The 22,678-nt window shown below is 45.3% G+C and overlaps 1 protein-coding gene across 2 annotated transcripts in view; it reads left to right on the plus strand.

Annotated features, from left to right (window-relative positions):
- The first annotated feature begins 552 nt into the window (after nt 1-552).
- MANEAL (mannosidase endo-alpha like) overlaps nt 553-22,678 on the plus strand; it is a 122,027-nt gene continuing 99,901 nt past the window's right edge. The window contains exon 1 of one of the 2 annotated variants that reach the window (XM_063954321.1): nt 553-599. The gene's annotated coding sequence lies outside the window, so the exon portion shown is untranslated. The other variant, XM_063954320.1, reaches the window with a different exon arrangement.

Genomic DNA, 22,678 nt, shown 5'->3' on the forward strand with positions numbered 1-22,678 from the left:
GCAATTGCTTTAATTTTCTAAACCTCACTAGAAAAAAAAGACAGCTATATTGTTATAACTTGCCATTGGTTACTGCAGCATTATGCACAATTTATCATGGCAATAAGTAAGCCCCACTGTGTACAAATGAACATGGCCAACAGTAAATTGTCTTCCAAATGCTGATGAGAAAGTAAATGTACAGTATATCACAGCATGTATAGTATGGACTGGATGTGGAAAAGAAAAAATAAATAAAGCAAGTTCCCCCCCTTGAAGAAGAGACCACAATACAACCATGGATACAGCTGCCTTCTGTTCACAGTGCAGAATGCTCCTGGCTAGACTGTACCACTGAAGTGAAAGCAGGGGGGCAGAGCAGCAAATATTTTATAAAGGCTACTTCCCCCATCTCGTTACCTTGTCTGTCACAGGAAATGCATTGTGCATAGTATGTTCATAATCTAGCAAATACATGTATCAGTGGAAATATTCAAAGTGGGTCTGTGTTTAGTTGTGCACCTGTTGATGATTCCCTGTCTCCTGGTAATGGTAGGTCTCTGACATTACTATTATGCATGCTCTGTGTGCAGGATGATGGAGAGCAGGCCAGGCTGCTAGTAAGTGTCTGCAATGTATTTGGGGCCATGATCTGTGAGGAATGTGAGTAACTACTGTGCTGCTGGCCTGGCTGTATGTAACACATCACATATTGCATTGTATAACAGCTGCTGGTGTGAGGATGCAGTGTGTGTTCCCCTAAATGGTCCCTCCTCCTCCTCCTCCTGCTACTGATGGAGTAGCACACACCGCAGCATCCTGTTCACTCATCTACACTACAATGCGAGAGATGGTCAATGCAGGCGGAGGTCACTGGAGATTTTTGGGCAGTGTCACTTTATTACCAGCAGATCATCCACTGTTATACTAGATGATTGCTCTGGCTAGTAGTGGGAAGGAATTACAGTATCCTCCTGCATAACATGTCAGCTACATATATTTAACTCAACCTGCAGCATCACACCCCCACTATGACAATGAGCAGCTTGGGCTGGACACAATGGACACCATCTGCATCCCGCAGCCTTTAGAATGAGATCATGGAATAGATCAGTCTGTGTCATATACTATCCATGGTTGTCTGGATTATAAGGTATGTACTGCATAGACTATTTCTCTGTTACCCTATATAAGAAAATATATACATCCTGAGGATCTCTACCATACAGCTTAGACAATGAACTATATAAATTGTCTACTTCTGTTTAACATTTGGAAACAAAATACGAAAAATTCATCTTATTCGGTTTCTTTATACAAAGAAAACTATCCAAATTGCTGTGCGATTTGAAATGACCATGCTTTCCAGCGCTGTACTAGTAAGGAGAGGCATACAGCTAGATTGTATATAGGATCTTACTTGTAGGACCTTACAACTTACAAGGGTTTACAAAAATATTAGAAGAGGTTTTGATATGATTTTCTTATACATTATTTTATTATATAATAGTACATAGAAAATGTGAAAAATGTGTTTTCTGAAATGAAAACAATCCGTGCTTCAGTAATATTTATATAAAATGATGTTATACTGCTTAATACCAAATACACAAGACTGAGGATTTTTTACAGTGTAACAAGACAAAAGTTGCATAAGAGGAAATTATATTATGTAAATAAATATTTATACTTTTTATTTGATACCAAGATGGATGTTTCAGTCAATGTGCTACATGTTTAGACAGTATTGTAATGTGTCATACAGTATAATTATGTTGTCGTGTATAGTGTGATTTCATTGCAGAAAGGGTATTAGGGTACTATAATTATAGAATGCTAGGCTGAGTAGAATAAAAGGAGACATACAGTATTATTTTCAGAGACATGCCACATCTAATGGAAAGATACTAAGATGTGTATGAAATGTTTGTGGCTAATATATGATTTTTATCATTCTGTTATCTGTTAAGACAAATATTAACATTTTTCTTTTCAATTGTTGTTTTCAACAATCAAAATAGAATAATACAATTCTCCGTACAATACAGTGAATACAGTGGAGTGTAGCTTTATTGAGTCCCCCCTTTACAGGTACTGTGGGAAAACTTGTGAGAATGGCTGCCAACACCTTGCCGTGATGTCACAGTTGATACATTATTTTTTTTCTTTCTCTTGTATTTATTTCCTAAAAAGAAAGTACTGAATTATTTTTATAGTATCCAAATATTAATTTGTAAACTTAGGCCGTGTACACATCCGAGCAATGTATTCCTGGTCGAGATGCCAGCCGATATATCGCGCCACCCATACACAGTGCACGATGCAGTCATACAAAGGCATGCTGATGTAACATGCCATTCTGCATTCGGCAGCATGGCACCATACATGACAGTTTCTGATTGACGTGCAGAAGATATCGTGTACAACCTTGGGTACGCACAATCCTGCATACACACTGTACCATCAAGGCAGTATGTAGTTCCAATATGGCCGGATACGACATATGCTGAGATCGTTTATGTACCTCTTGCCAATCCACAGCTTATTATGGGGGTGATTCAGACCTGATCGCTGGGCTGCTAAATTTGTTGTGCTGCGTTCAGATAGTCACCGCCCAAGGGGAGTGTATATTTGCAGCGCAAGTGTGCGATCTCATGTGTACGCCGAGCTGCAAAAAAAACCTCAGTCAGCGGACAGCTGCAAATCCGTTCACACCTCACTCACCACTGAATGATTTCCCCACTGTGTGCAGCCTGTGCGCAGCCCACAACTTACTCCTCTAGTGCAGTGAGAACAGACTGATCGGGTCCGGAGCTGACGTCACACACCCTCCCTGAAAACGTATGGGAACGCCTGCATTTTCCCTGACACTCCCAGAAAACGGGCCGTTACCACCCACAAACGGCCTCTTCCTGTCAATCACCTTGCGAATGGCTGTGTGATTAGAATTTTCGCACCAACCTGTCACTGTCCGGCGATGCCTGTTGTTGTTTGCCGACGTGCGTGCGCATTGCAGTGCATACACACGCACAGTCTATCGCTGATCGCCCGCTGTGTGAAAACGCACAGCAACGATCAGATCTGAATCACCCCCTATGTATTAAAGATTTCCTGCTAATATACACTTTCACCGGGAAGAGCCCTCTCCCTAAGGAGCAGAATTGTGGTGGTTCTGGTGATACTTCCATCCTTCCCTATGTTTCCTATCCCTTACACTTCCCAATTACACTGGTTTAAATGAATGCAGGGTGTCTATTGTAGCTGTTTTGCAAGCTACTGAAGCCAAGGGGGGTGTCATGTGGGAAATGTATCCTTGTCGACATCTCAGGTAACACTGATGTAGCAATAGGCATCTAGGCTGCAAACAGCCCCATAACCTTTGAATAGAAGCTTTGGCTTTTATTTGTATCCACCTGGCCAGAATACATAATTCTGCAAATTCAGATGAGTGTCCATGAGAAGAATAAGCAGATCAAAGAGGTTAGTACTATGGTGGGGAGCTACTATATACCAGGGAGCAGGGGCGTAGACAGAACTTTGTGAGCCCCATAGTAACATTTTGCAGGGACCCTGTCCCAATGCTTCTAGAGAGACATCTCTCAGCAAGTTGTTAATTTTATGCTTCATATTAGTGCCCTTGTTTATTTTATGAACCCTAGTAGCGCCCTACTTCACGTTATCTCACATTGTAGAGCTGCCAGTACACATTATGCAACATAGGCCCTCATTCCGAGTTGTTCGCTCGCTAGCTGCTTTTAGCAGCATTGCACACGCTAAGCTGCCGCCCTCTGGGAGTGTATCTTAGCATAGCAGAATTGTGAATGAAAGATTAGCAGAATTGCGAATAGAAATTTCTTAGCAGTTTCTGAGTAGCTCCAGACTTACTCTGCCACTGCGATCAGTTCAGTCAGTTTCGTTCCTGGTTTGACGTCACAAACACACCCAGCGTTCGCTCAGACACTCCCCCGTTTCTCCAGCCCCTCCCGCGTTTTTCCCAGAAACGCCAGCGTTTTTTCGCACACTCCCAGAAAACGCCCAGTATCCGCCCAGAAACACCCACTTCCTGTCAATCACACTATGATCACCAGAAAGATGAAAAATCCTCGTAATGCCGTGAGTAAAATACCTAACTTTTGTGTAAAATAACTAAGCGCATGCGCTCTGCGAACCTTACGCATGCGTAGTAAGCGACTAATCGCAATATAGCGAAAATCGGCAACGAGCGAACAACTCGGAATGAGGGCCATAGTACCCCCAATTCACATTAACTCATACAGTGACCCCAGTTCATATTATGTAACATTATAATTGCCCTTCAGTTCATTTTATACCACATTACAATGAGCAGGTCCAACTAGATATATTGTAGGCCCCAAGGAAAGTTTGTAAGGCCCCCTATGTACCAACCAATGGTGAAAAATGTATATAACACTTAACCTTGAAAGGAAAGATGAGCCCATTTCAGCTCTAGGTCCCATAGTTAGGGCTGCCATCAGAAATTGTGGGTCCTGGGACTGACAAAATAGACAGGCCCTCCTCTCCAAAAAAAAAAAAAGATTCTGCTGCACCGCTCCATCCCTATGTGATGTCATCCATCGTGAAGTTACATATGGGTGGAGCGTTACAGACATGCAGAAATGATTCATAGAGAGCTAATGCACAGGGAAGGTTTGCATTAAGAAGTCATCCCTGCGCATCAGCCTGCTGTTGTACAGCCTGGTGCAGCTATCCAGGTATTGGCGGTAGGAGCAAGGGGTGGACCCCTATCTCTGTAAGGGCCCGGGACACCAGTTCCCGCAGTAACCCCCCCCCCCCTCCCCCCCGATGGCTGCCCTGCCCATAGCAACTGCACTCCCTGCACCTATGGCATATACGCCTTGCCAGGGGGTAGACTACATACTGTGTACTGGGAACCAACTGTACAAAGGACATTCCAACAGAAACTGGGTCTTTAGGGTTCACTTTTTTGAATGAATTGATAAAAAAAAAGTGATAAATAAAATGAAGAGTAACTGTAAATATCAATGTAATGCTAAATAAGCCACAGTATAACAGATGTTTTATATAACAGATGATGGCAGTGCATGATTCTGGAGGATTATATAGGGGACAGCGGGAGCTGTTTTGTGGATATTGTGGATATTTTCTATAATTATTCAAATAGGATAATAGGTCATACATTATATATTGTACACTGTAATGTTATAGGCCCTCATTCCGAGTTGTTCGCTCGTTCTTTTTCATCGCATCGCAGCGATTTTCCGCAAACTGCGCATGCGCAATGTTCACACTGCGGCTGCGCCAAGTAAATTTGCTAAGAAGTTTGGTATTTTACTCACGGCATTACGATGTTTTTTCTTCGTTCTGGTGATCGTTGTGTGATAGACAGGAAGTGGGTGTTTCTGGGCGGAAACTGGCCGTTTTATGGGAGTGTGTGAAAAAACGCTGCCGTTTCTGGGAAAAACGCGGGAGTGTCTGGGCGAACGCTGGTTGTGTTTGTGACGTCAAACCAGGAACGAAACTCACTGAACTGATCGCAGTGGCAGAGTAAGTGTCGAGCTACTCAGAAACTGCTTAGAAATTTCTATTCGCAATTTTGAGAATCTTTAGTTCGCAATTTTGCTAAGCTAAGATTCACTCCCAGTAGGCGGCGGCTTAGCGTGTGCAATGCTGCTAAAAGCAGCTTGCGAGCGAACAACTCGGAATGAGGGCCATAGTCCTTAGAACTTATAGCTACAAATGATGCTGTTCACTCTAAAGCTGCATACACACAAGACGATCTTTTGGACGATTTGTTGTTCAGCAACGAATCATAACAATACATACTCCAGTGTGTGCACACTACTGCGCACTCCCGTGAGTTTTTGTCGCGTGCTTTGGTCAGGATTGCACAGTTTGTATGCACTATTGGGGTAATTCAGACCTGATCGCTGCTGTGTGTTTTCACACAGCGGGCAATTAGGTCCAAACTGCGCGTGCGTATGCACCGCAATGCACAGGCGTGTCGCAAGGGCACAAAGTGGATAGCCGCTCAGCAATGGGTTTGTGTGACGGATCCGTTCGCACGGACGATCGCAAGGAGATTGACAGGAAGAAGGCGTTTGTGGGTGTCAACTGACCGTTTTCAGGGAGTGTCTGGAAAAATGCAGGCATGTCCATGCGTTTACAGGGAGGGTTCCTGGCGTCAATTCCGGTCCCGGACAGGCTAATGTGATTGCAGCGGCTGTGTAAGTCTTGGTCTGCGCAGAGACTGCACAAAATCTGTTTGTACAGCTCTACTACACATGTGATCGCACACTTGCACAGCTAAAATACACTCCCCTATGGGAGGCGACTATCTGATCGTAGCAGTGCAAAAATCGCTTGCTAGCGATCAGGTCTGAATTAGGCCCTATATCATTTTTTTTCTAAGCATTCAAAGGAAATCATTGACGGCATCGCATTGTTTCCCCATTGTCTAGTGTGTTCTCAGCGTTAGGGCAAAGGATCAGCATCAGCAGGTGAAGGGAGTGATTGTTATAGAGTGGGGCTACTATATAATTTGGTGAGTGTACTACAGTACATACTGAGGCACACCTGCCAACTGTGCCTATTTTCAGCACCATAAAAGGAGTGGACCCTCACTTTAAATGGGCATGGTTCAGGAAGATCGAGCCTGGATTGGGGGAAATGGTCATATGTTGGCAAGCATTAGTGAGAATCGGAGTGAACTGTATAGTAAATGGATTGCACTATGGGGGTAATTCCAAGTTGATCGCAGCAGGAATTTTGTTAGCAGTTGGGCAAAACCATGTGCACTGCAGGGGAGGCAGATATAACATGTGCAGAAAGAGTTAGATTTGGGTGGGTTATTTTGTTTCTGTGCAGGGTAAATACTGGCTGCTTTATTTTTACACTGCAAATTAGATTGCAGATTACACACTCCCCACCCAAATCTAACTCTCTCTGCACATGTTAAATCTGCCTCCCCTGCAGTGCATATGGGGGGTAATTCCAAGTTGATCGCAGCAGGATTTTTGATAGCAATTGGGCAAAACCATGTGCACTGCAGGGGAGGCAGATATAACATGTGCAGAGAGAGTTAGATTTGGGTGGGTTATTTTATTTCTGTGCAGGGTAAATACTGGCTGCTTTATTTTTACACTGCAAATTAGATTGCAGATTGAACTCACCACACCCAAATCTAACTCTCTCTGCACATGTTATATCTGCCTCCCCTGCAGTGCACATGGTTTTGCCCAACTGCTAACAAAATTCCTGCTGCGATCAACTTGGAATGACCCTCTATATAAGGTGCTCTATGTTTTTGGGTGCACAACAGGAATGATACAGTAAAAAGGCTAAAGGTGAAGCTTTGGAAAGGGTTTATTTAAATATAAAGCATTTAAAAAAAAATAAGAGTAAAATAAGTGTAAAATGAAGGTTAGTAATAAAGGTATAATAACAGTGCTAAACAAAATATTGTATAACAGAGAGCTACATTATAACATAAGGGCAGGAGGTGAAGACTATGGGGGAATTCCAAGTTGATCGCAGCAGGAAATTTTTTAGCAGTTGGGCAAAACCACGGGGGTAATTCCAAGTTGATCGCAGCAGGATTTTTGATAGCAACTGGGCAAAACCATGTGCACTGCAGGGGAGGCAGATGTAACATGTGCAGAAAGAGTTAGATTTGGGTGGGTTATATTGTTTCTGTGCAGGGTAAATACTGGCTGCTTTATTTTTACACTGCAAATTAGATTGCAGATTGAACACACCCCACCCAAATCTAACTCTCTCTGCACATGTTATATCTGCCTCCCCTGCAGTGCACATGGTTTTACCCAGTTGCTATCAAAAATCCTGCTGCGATCAACTTGGAATTACCCCCCATGTGCACTGCAGGGGAGGCAGATTTAACATGTGCAGAGAGAGTTAAATTTGGGTGTGGTGTGTTCAATCTGCAATCTAATTTGCAGTGTAAAAATAAAGCAGCCAGTATTTACCCTGCACAGAAATAAAATAACCTACCCAAATCTAACTCTCTCTGCACATGTTATATCTGCCCCACCTGCAGTGCACATGGTTTTGCCCAACTGCTAAAAAATTTCCTGCTGCGATCAACTTGGAATTACCCCCATTATACAAGAGAATAATGAATATTGATTAATTGAAGAATTAATAATTTTTTCTTTAAATTATGGTTTATAGCCTCATTCTACTACTCATGTTCCATTCATTTAAATTTTTCATGCATCTCTAAACTTCTGCTTCAACCGCTGTATGTGTAAACTATAAATATATATGTGTTTGTGTACAGACATACACAAACACACATATGTATACACACACACGTATACATATGTATATACAGATGTAGCCACACCCACTGCACCTGCGGCAGGGCTGCATGGGCACGCGTGGTGTGGCGTACCCCAGGTGCGACTTATTACGCAGGGCTGCTACTAGCTGCAGCCTCCATGTATCTCTATGGCCATGTGCATGCATATGCACGCGCATGTCATAGTCGCAGGCAACTAATCACGCCAGCTGTGCCGCGAATAATACGCACAGCGGCAAAGCTGAGCATGGCTCCATCTGTACATTCATGTGCCAGAAAAACGAAGACAGTCACCTCCATTCCTAGTACATTCCACCACACCGCTGTATTAAATGTCATCTTCCATAAATGAGTACTATATCTACAATAAGTGGTTTCTTTGCAATCCATTGTCATCTAAATTTGCAGAATGATTTAAGGAACTTTGAACAATGCATCATAGACAGTGTCGACTAGAATGCATTTTAATGTCCAACCAGCTTGAGAGTTTACCAAAGATACAGATGGAGCCTTCGTTGTTGTTGCTCCCACTGTGACTAGGTGTGCCCGCCTTGGCGCACCTAGTCACTATTAGCGTCTCCATCTGGACGGGCGCGCGCGCCCGGATGGAGATGCTCCCCATTCACTTAAATGGAGAGCATCGTCGTCTGGTGCGCTCGCGCGCCCAGACAGAGACGCTTACAATGGGAAACATCTCCATGCACTCCCGGTGTGACTAGGCGATGTGTCCGCCTAGTCACGCCGGGAGTGTACGCCTGCGCCTCAGCCAGCAAAGATAACGCTGGCTCCATCTGTGACAGCAAAATTTAATGCACATGTAACATCTGTGTCCAAAAAGTGCAACTTTCCCTCTCTTCTATAGGTTACAGGAGCTGGCGGGCCACTTGGGTCCCACTGTTGACCCCATGGCACAAGGTTTTGTGCATTACCTGGGCTTGCAAACACTGACATTGGAGGGGCAAGATAACTAGAAAGATGTAGCCTAGTTCGACGGGACTATAGTCCAATTGTTTCAGGCTTATAGTTGAATACATGTGTGGAGAAAACTCCACGACGCAATGGAACCAGCATGCCAACAATGGACTGTCCAGGGTAGTGGTGGCACTGTTATGGTGTGGGATGTTTTCAGCTGTCATACATTAGGACCCCTGATACATTTGCTGACATCAATCACCGGTGGCTGCTACTTAACCATACTTGTGGATGGATTCACTTACACAGGAGCAGGATCTTTCAGCATGACAATGTGCCGCACGCCACACAGGGCCATAGCCACCAGATTATGGCTGGATGAGCATTCCTCTGAGTTTAACATCGTAGGTTGGCTCCATTATTTGTCAGATTTGAACCCAATAGAAAACATGTTAGATGCAGTTCAACGTGACATTAATGGCAGGGTTCCACCATTGGTGAGTATTACAGAAATGTGGACCATTATTCAAGAGGCATAATATACACTAACTATACAGTGCTTCAGAGAGCTCATGAAATCCATGCACATTCGTGTTGCTGCTGTATACCAAGTAAAAGGAGCCACAGCTCCAAAGGATTAAGAGCGCATGAAAAAGGTGATTAAAAGGCAAGAAAGAAAAGACGGGGAGGTGGCAACCACTGTAACTTTTTCAGAAGAATTGCCAGTACTCAGAGGTGAAGCCAGAACTCACCACATCAGAAACATCAATGTGGGACTAAAAAAGTGTTGCAATGAGAGATTTGGATTAATAGACCATAATCATGACATCTGGCAAGATAGGGGCATACTGTATACAAAAGTGAAAGCCTGCACCCATCTTTATGGGGAACCAGAATACCAGTTTTGATCTTCATCATGAACTATTTAAACTAGCATATAGGGCAGTGAACTATGGGTGTAGTATGGAAGGTCGACTACACTTAGGTCGACAGTGTCTAGGTCGACCAGTATTGGTCGACAGTAACTAGGTTGACAGGGATCTAGGTCGACAGAGTTTCTAGATCGACAGGTCAAAAGGTCGACATGACATTAAAAAAAATTGTGTAGTTTTCTCCGTACAGTGACCGGGAACCCCAGTTAGTGCACCGTGTTCCCTCGCATGGCTCACTTCGCTCGCCATGCTTCAGGTTACCATTCCCAATTGTAGTCCACGTGGATCGTAAAGTATGAAAAAGTTCCAAAAAAGAAAAAAATTGTGAAAAACTCATGTCGACCTTTTGACCTGTCGAACTAGAACATGTCGACCTAGAGACCCTGTCAACCTAGAAATCATAGTTACTGTCGACAAATAGTGGTCGACCTAGACATTGTCGACCTAAGTGTGGTCAACCTAGAGACCGGATATCGTGAACTATATAGGAATAAAGCAATCTGCTTCCCCAATCATGAGTTCTTATTTTTGCAGACATATAGAACAGGAAGCATATCCAAAACAACAGAGGACAATGCAGTTTAAAACCAAGTAAACAGGCATAGAGATAAATATAGCTAGGAATAGGAGATGCACAAACAAAACTCTTATAGGTCCTACACACTGGGCGATTTGACTGCAAGATATGAACGATCTCGTTCATTAATGAACGAGATAACGTTCATATCGTGCAGTGTGGAGGCAACAACGATGAACGATGCGCGGCCCCGCGCTCGTTCATCACTGGTGCCCCATCGTTTGTGCATGCAAGCCAATATGGACGATCTCGTCCATATTTGCCTGCACTTCTGTGGAGCCGGGTGACGGGGGGAGTGAAGAAACTTCACTCCCCCCATCACTGCCCCTCCGCCGCCGGGTCGCCCGTCTGCCATATCTGCGTTTGAGCTGCTTGGCGGCATATCGCCGTGTCTGTAGGGCCTATTAGAGCTATGTGTGCAAATGCTAGGAGCTTAGGAAATAAAATCGCAAATATTGTGCCTATTATGGAGTCATGGTGAAAAGAAAATCATAACTGGAACATAGATATTTCCCGGGATATACTTTATTTAAGATGGACAGAATGGGAAGAATCGTAGGTGGTGTAGCAATATATGTGGGGGGAAAAAAGCATAAATACTACCTCAATACAAAGAATTAAAGAAAAAACTTGAGCCCTTTGGGTGACCATAGAAACAGGAGAAAAGGCGATTTTTCAATTTTTTGTGATTTTACAGACCAATAGGTCAGGAAGAGGAAATGAACAGGAACCTATTTTAGGACATCACTAAAATGGCATTAAAAGGAAAGGTAATAATGGGAGATTTTAATCTACCTGATGTAAACTGAGAGGAATCTGTTGCAAGTTCCACTAGAAGTAGGGACATTCTGAATTCAATGCAGCAACTGGTGAGGGAGTCCACTCGTAAAATGCAATATTAGACTTAATACTTAAACATGGTGACAGGATATCTGACGTAAATGTAGGTAAGAACCTAGGATCCAGAGACCATCAAGCAGTGTGTAAAAAATAAAAAAGTGTAATACTAAAAGCAACAGACTTTTGTATCAAAGGGGTTATGGAAAGCACAAAGAAAGGGAAGCCAGTGTGGTATTTTTGAAAGAGGTAGCAAGTATTGTGGAAAAAAATGGCCTTTAGGAAATATAAGCAGACTCAAACTAATGAAGAAAAAGAGGTGTATATTGCTAGGCAGAAGGAGGATAAGAAGGTAATCAATGTCCAAAGGAACAAGCTAAAGAGACAATGGCCCAGTGAATGGGGTGGGGAGTGGGGGGACGTTTTTTAGGTATATAATAAGACTAGAGAGAGATTTGAAAAAAGGAGACAAAGTAATAGCAGATCAATCATCGTAATAATTATTTTTGCTCAGTTCTCACTACTAAAAGATAGGGGAAGGGGCCAAAGTTTGCAAATATATTCATAAAAATTAGGTAGATACACGTACATTTAAAGAGAAGGTCGTAACAGAAATCTCAAAACTAAGTATATAAATCAATGGGGCTAGATTGGATACGTACAAGGATAACTGAAATAGCTTAAATGGGTACAGGTAGCACCATTAACATAATTATTCAACCAGTCACTAGATACAGGAATAATTCCAGAGGACTGGTAAAGAGCGAATAGTCCCACTGCACAAAAGTGGAAGCAAGGAAGAGGCAAGCAACTAATGACCAGTGAGCCTTACATAAGTAGTAGGGAAACTGATGGAAACACTCTTAAAATAAAAGGTTGTAGAATATCTCAAATCCAGCAATTTACAGGATCTCAAACATCATAGATTTACTGGGGGGGAGATCATATCAAACAAATCTTATTGACTGAATGACTAAAGTAATAGTTCAAGGAAGGTAGTACCAGCAGTGCAAGTATGCAGGTACGCTCGGGTACAGAGTGTTAGGTTCCTGGTGCTCAGAACAAGGGAGATGTTGAGTAGTGAGTCCTGAGCACCAGAACGTGACGCTGAAATAAGGTGTGGTGTGGAAATAGCCCCTAGCACCCTACCTCCGTTGTTTTACCCGTGTTGTCAGTTCATGCCTGAGTGACTATGGTTTCTTGGGCCCACGGCAGCCGCGTTTGAAGGGCGGATTATGTCTGCCCAACTCCGATGCCCCCAGGTCTTAGCGTGAGACAAGGCGTGAACCGAGACAGGATAATAACAAGGGGACCTCTGACTAAAACAACAGAAAGCTAGGGGCTACTAACTACCCTAAAACTAAATATATGTGCGGCACGCCGCCAAAGGAAAAGAACAACCAAGGAAATGCTGTCCACTCGCCGACACAATACTGTTGTGTACCGGCGGTGACAGCATAAGCAGAACCCTCTGCAAAACACCAGTAACAAAATATAACCAAAGAATACTGCGGCCTAGGCCGACGGACGCGGCAAAGCCGCTACTCACGGAACCGGTACAAACACTGGCAAAAGGACAGGAACCCCCAATGTAGCCGACACAGACTCTCAGAACCGGAGGACAGGCAGAATCCCAAACGACAGACCGGTGGACACCAAGAAGCCAGAAACTCGACTAGGCACAGACAAAGCCACAGGACTTCTGGACAGGAACACTTCACGGCAGGACACAGGAACCGACACAGGAATCGACACAGGAACCAACACTGGAAGCAGCTAGACAGACACTGCTAGACAGGAGCTCAGGAACTGGCAGGGACTAGCTCAGAACGCAAGAACTCTGGAAGTCTAGAAACCTGGAAATATCACCAGCGTCTGTGAATTGCACTGAGCCAGCATATAACAGAGAGTCTTAATTAATTATGTTGTGCAGCTGCCCTGCTGCACAACTGAGAGGTGCAATCAAGAGACAGGTGAGGCTGAACACATGGGAACAAGCTGCAATTACACAGACTCACCACTGGCAGCAAACAAGAATATTCTTAAACCAGAGCAACAGGAAAACCTGGCCTGCAAGACAACTATAAACATAAAATAGGAATGAACCACTACCTGTGGTTCATAACAGTACCCTTTCCTTAAGGGTGAACTCCGAACACCCCATGACACCCACGGGGAACATGAACAGAAGTATAACATAAAATACATAACAAAAAATGCAAAACAGGAATGAGCCACAGCCGTGGCTCATAACATTACCCCCCCCCCCTTGAGGAGGGGTCAAAGGACCCCAAAATTCAGACTTTCCAAAACAAGGGATACAAAAAAAACCCTGACACACTGGTCTAACAGAAACAAGCTGTGACAACAGATTGTAACGGTGCTCCCCCCCTTGACCGTGGCCACTGGACTCAAGACAAGGAAAGAAAAAAAAAATCTTTTTTTTTTTTTTTTTTTTTTAACAAGGCAAGAGTCAATAATCATTTCTTCTTCTTCTTCTTTTTACAAAGTTATTGAGGTCTGACCAAGGTAATTCCCCAAACATTGTCTGAACTGATGGCACCTCCCAGCAAGGCTGGGTTCAAATCAGAGATTGGTTTCTTAACCTTGGGAGCTGAACTTTCAGGCAAAGTACTACTATTAGAAGAAGAGAGAAAAGCACATCCTGCAGTCAAAACAACGGGCTGAGACTCTTGTGCCGAATTTACAGAATACAGTGAACTCTCAGCAGATAAGACGGGTGACCTAGAGGAACCTGAACCAATTTCTTTGGAACCATATCTCTTAATAACTGCATCACTGAATGCCGGGGGATCCTGAAGAATGGGATCTTCAGCTTTCATTAGGCTGGTTGCCCACTCAAAAGGCTCTCCTCTAAAGGAATATATCAGATAGAGCACAAGGTTCTCTGAAGTGATGCCCAGAAATGGTCTAAACAACAAAATGGTGTAATAGTGTTTGTAAAGCGCCAGAAATTGGACTAAGTCCCCATCAAAGATTATAGATGTTGAGATATCAACAGAGTCAGGATCTGCTTCCTTCCCATCTGACTGACTAGAGTGCTTTGCTAGGACCTGGTCACTATTGACCTTACTCGAGGCTAAGACTTTCTGAACCCCACCTGGGGCAGTGACCTTTCTGAACCCCACCTGGGGCAGTGACCCTCGGAACCCCACCTGGGGCAGTGACCCTCGGAACCCCACCTGGGGCAGTGACCCTCGGAACCCCACCTGGGGTAGTGACTTTCTGAACCCCACCCGGGGCAGTGACTTTCTGAACCCCACCCGGGGCAGTGACTTTCTGAACCCCACCCGGGGCAGTGACTTTCTGAACCCCACCCGGGGCAGTGGGGAACCCCGCTGGGGCAGTGGCCTCCGGGAACCCCGCTGGGGCAGTGGCCTCCGGGAACCCCGCTGGGGCAGTGGCCTCCGGGAACCCCGCTGGGGCCAGAACCTCGGATTCTTTTACTGGGACCGGGCCGTCGGCCTCCCTCACTGGGACCGGGCCGTCGGCCTCCCTCACTGGGACCGAGCCGTCGGCCTCCCTCACTGGGACCGAGCCGTCGGCCTCCCTCTCTGAGTCGATAATTATCGAAACTTCTCCCGGGACTATGACTTCCGGGAACTATGGTTTTAGACACCTTCTCTGGAGTTGCGCTTTTCAAGTCTCTACCTGGGGTAACAGCTTCTGAGACCCCTTCTGGTATTGACACCTGAGCTATAATATTCGATGTCCCTCTATAACCTAGAGCATCGGGTACCGCTCCAGGACTCTGGGCATCGGGTACCACTCCAGGACTATGGGCATCGGGTACCGCTCCAGGACTATGGGCACCGGGTACCGCTCCAGGACTCTGGGCACCGGGTACCGCTCCAGGACTCTGGGCACCGGGTACCGCTCCAGGACTCTGGGCACCGGGTACCGCTCCAGGACTCTGGGCACCGGGTACCGCTCCAGGACTCTGAGCACCGCTCCAGGACCCTGGGCATCGGGCACCGCTCCAGGACCCTGGGCATCGGGCACCGCTCCAGGACCCTAGGCACCGGGCACTGCTACAGGACCCTGGGCTTCGGGCACCGCTCCAGGACCCTGGGCATCGGGCACCACTCCAGGACCCTGGGCATCGGGCACCACTCCAGGACCCTGGGCATCGGGCACCACTCCAGGACCCCGGGCATCGGGCACCGCTCCAGGGGCTTGCAACTCTGCTTCAACAGGAAAATCAAGAGAGGAGAGAAACATTCTCCTTTGGTTCCTGAATCTATAATGGGGCTCCCTAGCCCAAGGACCCCAATTATAGGACAGAGTGCTTTTTAGTGTGGGTTGTGTGACAAGTACCTCTGCCACAGTAGGGACAGGAGTAGGTCTTGTATCCTGACTAAACTTGGCCAGAGGGCAGGAATTGTCGCCACACTTTGGCTTGCGCAACTCACAGGTCTGCAGATAGTGGCCAATACCCTCACAATATAGGCATAAATCTAAGTTTCTGCGACGCAGACGCTCCTCTTCTGAGAGCCTGGGCCGCAGAAAACTTTTAAACCTTTTCTCTTTAATTAAACCTGAGGATTCACTTGTCACCATACTGTGAGCAAGAGTCTCTTTATAGGATGAACTCTCAACAACTTCTGGCAAAATAAGCAAAATTTTGGTCAGAAGGTTTTGCAGTTGCTTTAAGGATTGCTGCAAAACTTCCAGCCGCTCAGGTTTCAAAGCACTGAAAGCAGAGTTCAGGGCTGAGAGAGATGCTTGCAGGGCTTGCATAGTAGGCATAGGAGGATTTCAAACTAGACAAGACAAGACACGATTCTAGACACGATTCTAAGACAAGATTCTAGACAAGACAAGACAAGACTGGACTGGATTTTTAAACTAGACAAGACAAGACAGGCCTGGATTTTTAAACACCGGACTGGATTCTGCACACTGAATTCTAGACAGGACTGGATTCTAGACAAGACACTGGACTGGGCCAAAAAAGAAAAAGCTTTATTTATTTTTTGTTGTATGGCTGGTGATAATGTTAGGTTCCTGGTGCTCAGAACAAGGGAGATGTTGCGTAGTGAGTCCTGAGCACCAGAACGTGACGCTGAAATAAGGTGTGGTGTGGAAATAGCCCCTAGCACCCTACCTCCGTTGCTTTACCTGTGTGGTCAGTTCACGCCTGAGTGACTATGGTTTCTTGGGCCCACGGCAGCCGCGTTTGAAGGGCGGATTAGGTCTGCCCAACTCCGATGCCCCCAGGTCTTAGCGTGAGACAAGGCGTGAACCGAGACAGGATAATAACAAAGGGACCTCTGACTAAAACAACAGAAAGCTAGGGGCTACTAACTACCCTAAAACTAAATACATGTGTGGCACGCCACCAAAGGAAAAGAACAACCAAGGAAATGCTGTCCACTCGCCGACACAATACTGTTGTGTACCGGCGGTGACAGCATAAGCAGAACCCTCTGCAAAACACCAGTAACAAAATATAACCAAAGAATACTGCGGCCTAGGCCGACGGATGCGGCAAAGCCGCTACTCACGGAACCGGTACAAACACTGGCAAACGGACAGGAACCCCCAATGTAGCCGACACAGACTCTCAGAACCGAAGGACAGGCAGAATCCCAAACGACAGACCGGTGGACACCAAGAAGCCAGAAACTCGACTAGGCACAGACAAAGCCACAGGACTTCTGGACAGGAACACTTCATGGCAGGACACAGGAACCGACACAGGAATCGACACAGGAACCAACACTGGAAGCAGCTAGACAGACACTGCTAGACAGGAGCTCAGGAACTGGCAGGGACTAGCTCAGAACGCAAGATCTCTGGAAGTCTAGAAACCTGGAAATATCACCAGCATCTGTGAATTGCACTGAGCCAGCATATAACAGAGAGTCTTAATTAATTATGTCGTGCAGCTGCCCTGCTGCACAACTGAGAGGTGCAATCAAGAGACAGGTGAGGCTGAACACATGGGAACAAGCTGCAATTACACAGACTCACCACTGGAAGCAAACAAGAATATTCTTAAACCAGAGTAACGGGAAAACCTGGCCTGCAAGACAACTATAAACATAAAATAGGAATGAACCACTACCTGTGGTTCATAACAGTACCCTTTCCTTAAGGGTGAACTCCGAACACCCCATGACACCCACGGGGAACATGAACAGAAGTATAACATAAAATACATAACCAAAAATGCAAAACAGGAATGAGCCACAGCCGTGGCTCATAACACCGAGTACCCTTAAGAATTTGGCAGCAAGTACGCAGTACCACCTGCCACACACTTTGCCATTACCACAATTATAATGTGCCACAAAGCAACAAGATCATGGTGCTAGGAATAGTCTAGAGTATGTTATCTAGTTTAATGCCAAAAAATGCAAAATCAAGCACTTGGGTCTCAAAAACCTGAAGGCTAGAGTATTACAGCACTATAATTGAATCTATTGAGGAGGAAATGGATATAAAAATCGATAGTAAGTAGGCCCTTGCACATCTAGCTGTACTAATAGTAGTTAAAGTCATCCATATATCCTTAAATAGATTTTGCACTTGTAAGCAGACTTGCAACACAAAACATTGACTTTGAGACACTGTATGAAACACAGCAGTGAATGCTAATAAGATTTGATAATAAAGATCTATTTTCAGGATGTGAAAGTAGCTTCTGTTGGATGTGGTATGTGTGCATATCAAAAGAGGTTAGTCCTTAAGGTAGGAGTAGAAAAAAGCATTGAACAAGAACCCCCTTGGCTGATGGTTGTTCACATACATCATTGTTCCAACATTTCCTGCAGTTTCTATAGTGGTGCTTGTTTACAATTAGTGACAACAGTTTAGTATAATACTGTAAACCAGTGGTTCCCAAACTATTTTTGAATCAGAATTGTTTTCATGGCACCCCTAGGCCAAACGTTTCTTATTGAGAAATTTAGAAAAGACATATTAAATTAAGTAAATTGTGTTTATATGTCATCCAGGGGCGGATCCAGAAAAAAATTACAGGGGGGGCACCATAAGGGGCGTGGCTTCGTTGGAATGGGCGTGGCTTCGTTTGAATGGGCGTGGTATTGCAGGAAAAGACTACCTTATACCCCAGTTTTGCAACCTGCACGCCCAGACGTTGGCCACCACAGGAAAGAAAAATAATCCTGATTCATGCCCCTTACATTATTTGTCATTTTTCCTCCTTATAGTAATGCCCAGTATACATTATTCCACATACTGCAATGGCCCTTAGACATTATTCCACACACAATAATGCACATGACACAATATGCACACACTGTAATGCCCCAGACACATTATGCCACACACCGTAATGCCTGTGACACATTATGACAGGAATCGCAATGCCCGTTATACATTATGCTACACACTGCACTGCCCCTGATACATTATAGCACATACAATGTCTGTGACACATTATGCCACACACTGCAATGACCTTGAGACATTATACCACAATGCCCGTGATATAGTATACCATACACCGTAATGCCTGTGACACATACTGCAATGCCCGTTATACCCTACGCCACACACCGCAATGCCCGTTATATATTATGCCACACTGCAATGACCCTGAGACATTATACCACATACCACAATGCCCGTGATATAGTATACCACACACCGTAATGCCTGACACATTATGACACACACCGCAATGTCCGTGATACATTATGCCACACACTGCAATGACCCTGAGACATTATACCACATATCACAATGCCAGCGATATAGTATACCATACACCGTAATGCCTGTGACACATTATGACACACACCGCAATGTCCGTGATACATTATGCCACACACCGTAATGCCCATTACACATTAAGTCCTACAGTAAGGCTTCTAATTACTTTTCAAATACCTGCTCGTTGTCAGGGGTTTCATGCACTGGGTGTCATGCTCGTTGCCAGGGGTTTCATGCTCTTGGTTCCATGCACGGTGCCAGGGGTTTTCATGCTCAGGGTGTCATGCTCGTTGCCAGGGGTTTCATGCACTGGGTGTCATGCTCGTTGCCAGGGGTTTCATGCACTGGGTGTCATGCTCGTTACTCACATGCCCCCAGTGCCAAATATAGCCCCCCCCATGTGCCAGGTACACATATACCCCCAGTGCCAGATATTCCCCGACAGTGCCACATATGCCCCCAGTGCCAGATATCGCCCCCCCCAGTGCTATATATGCCCCCAGTGCCACATATGCCCCAGTGCCAGATATTCCCCCCCCAGTGCCACATATGCCCCCAGTGCCAGATATCCCCCCCCCAGTGCCACATATGCCCCCAGTGCCAGATATCCCCCCCCAGTGCCATATATGCCCCCAGTGCCAGATATTCCCCCAGTGCCATATATGTCCCCAGTGCCAGATATTCTCTCCCCCCCCCTCCCTGCCAAATATGCCCCCAGTGCCAGATATTCCCTCCCCAGTGCCATATATGCCCCCAGTGCCAGATATTCCCCCCAGTGCCATATATGTCCCCAGTGCCAGATATTCTCCCCCCCCTCCCTGCCAAATATGCCCCCAGTGCCAGATATTCCCCCCCAGTGCGTTCCCCCCCTTCCTCTGCCGCCGCCGCCGCCGCTGCTCCCCCCGCTCCCCTGCTGTTAGGAGGGACACGGAGGGCACAGTGCACGCCTCCCTGTGTCCCTCCTGTGTCTCCGGCGGCCGCGGGTCACTGTAATAAAGGAAGTGCTCACGAACGGCACTTCCTTTATGAGACCAGCGGCCGCCGGAGACCCAGGAGGGACACAGGAGAGGCGCGCACTGTGCCCTCCGTGTCCCTCCTAACAGCAGGGGAGGAAACGAGACCGCAGACTGACATGCGGACGCTCGTCCGCATGTCAGTCTGCACTAAAAATGACAGGGGGGGCACGTGCCTTGGTGCCCCCCCCCCTAAATCCGCCACTGATGTCATCCTTGGGTTTAATTGTGCGGAGAGGGACAGGATTTGCTTTTGTTTGTCCACATATTTTATGATTGACTGCCACCAGCACTGGTTTTGCCTATTACGTTTACCTTACATAATTTGAAGTAGTCCTGGACCACTGAGCCAAGGCACCCCTGCAAGTGCCCTGAGGTACCCCTGGGTGCCACGGCACACAGTTTGAGAACCACTGCTGTAAACTATAATAAAGGTAAATACATTTCACTCTGTGTTTGCAGTAGGTCAAATAATAATATTAGCATTAAATCTCCATGGCTGGTTATTATTATTATTATTATTATTATTATTATTATTATTATTATTAATTTATTTCTTTTTATCTATTTTATTATTTTTTTTTATTAAAGCTAGCTTTGGTAGCTGGAGAGTTAATTGGCACTCCAGAATGAGGATCCCACCACAAGGTTAATGGCAGAATGTTGGCTAAAGTGTAAGGACAGCAGTGACTGCCTCTCTATCAACAGTGGCTCAGCATAAACCACATAAGGCTGAGTACCAAGGGTCTAAGGAGTGTGTCCTGAGCTCTGCTTAGAGGGGCTCTGACCCCTGGTGCTCAGCCTCATGTAATTGTATTTAGGGGCCATCTATGGCTGCTGTAAATCAACATTAAAGTGAAGTGTCAATTACATATGAAGAACCTGGACTGGCCCACAGACACTGCTCAAAGATCTGGAATTATGTAGGTATATTTAAAAGGAGCACTCCTAATGGCAAAAATGTTTGTTTGGTGTTTTCGTCAACTATAAGGGGTCACTGATGGGGAAAGCCTATTTAACTAAGATCCATATTTCTTCTGTGCCAACAGAGCCATATCACTATGTATAAAGTACACATATAGTCATGTAGAGTGGGGCACAAAGTAGCCTGTGTTTGTGTGTTTCTAAAACTGTGCTTATCACCAACTTAGAGTAATGGGCAGGATGTACTGTGTTAAAGGTAAAATGCAGTAAAAACCCAGTTTTTGGCGTTTTAACCACATTTCCATATGTACTAAGCCCTTGAAGCCAGGGCTTTGTTGCGGATGCTAAAGCAAGCTTTTGCTGACGTCACCCTATAGAAGCCTATGGTCTTCTCTCCGCATCCTTGCTGAGAATGATCCAATCAGATCACTCCCAGCATTCCCCGCAGCCGTCCGCATTTCTCCGCGCAAGCGCAGACTGACCATCTCCTGGGTCATAAACACTGAAATCTACCGATCGGCATTGATTGCAAAGTCTTTGAAGTAGGATGGTTCAGCAAGAGAGAGCGGAGATATAGGATGAGAGAGTGAAGGTTTTCTGGAGAAAACAGGTCAGAATAGAGTGCCATGGTTGAAGAGGTGACTGTTGTGAATTGATGGTAACAACCGGGACAGTACAAGTAAAGGGCAATAGTAAGGACATGGCCATAGAGGGAGAGATCTTGGTTACGCAAGGAGAGAGTAGTAATAATGGGTTAGAGAACTGTTCTATATAAACAAAAGATACTGAGGGGACCAAGGGAGTCAAGATTAATATAAGTGGTTTTAGTTTAGAGGGCAGAGTTGAGGGAGGGTAATTACTGGTGAAGGAGAGAATGCGTATTCAAATAAGGTTTAAAATGATCCATTTTGGCCTCTGAGATTTTATATGTAAGGACAATTCAGTTTTGATGCCTCTTTGACATGTTTAAAATTTGCCTTTATGAAAAATATGGTTACCATTACTTTCAGTACCTCAGTTTATACCTTTGTATGTAAAATCACCCATAGGGTGTTATGAGCCACGGCAGTGGCTCATTCCTGTTTTGCATTTTGGTTATGTATTTTATGTTATACTTCTGTTTCTGTTCCCCGTGGGTGTCATGGGGTGTCCGGAGCCCACCCTTAAGGAGAGGGTACTGTTATGAACCACAGGTAGTGGTTCATTCCTGTTTTCCGTTTATGTATTTTATGATATAGTTCTCTTGCAGGCCAGGATTTCCCCTTGCTCTGGTTTAGAAGACTCTTGTTTGCTGCCGGTGGTGAGTCTGTGTAATTGCAGCCTGTTTCCATGTGTTTGTTAATTGCATCTTGTCAGTTTGGAGTCGTGCAACAGGGCAGCTGCACGACATAATTAATTAGGGCTCCCTGTTATATTCTGGCTCAGTGCATTACACAGATGCCGGTGATAGTTTCTGAGCTTCTGTCTAGCAGTTTCTGTC

This window comes from Pseudophryne corroboree, chromosome 2 (assembly GCF_028390025.1).
Source record: "Pseudophryne corroboree isolate aPseCor3 chromosome 2, aPseCor3.hap2, whole genome shotgun sequence".
Classification (NCBI taxonomy): Eukaryota; Metazoa; Chordata; class Amphibia; order Anura; family Myobatrachidae; genus Pseudophryne; species Pseudophryne corroboree.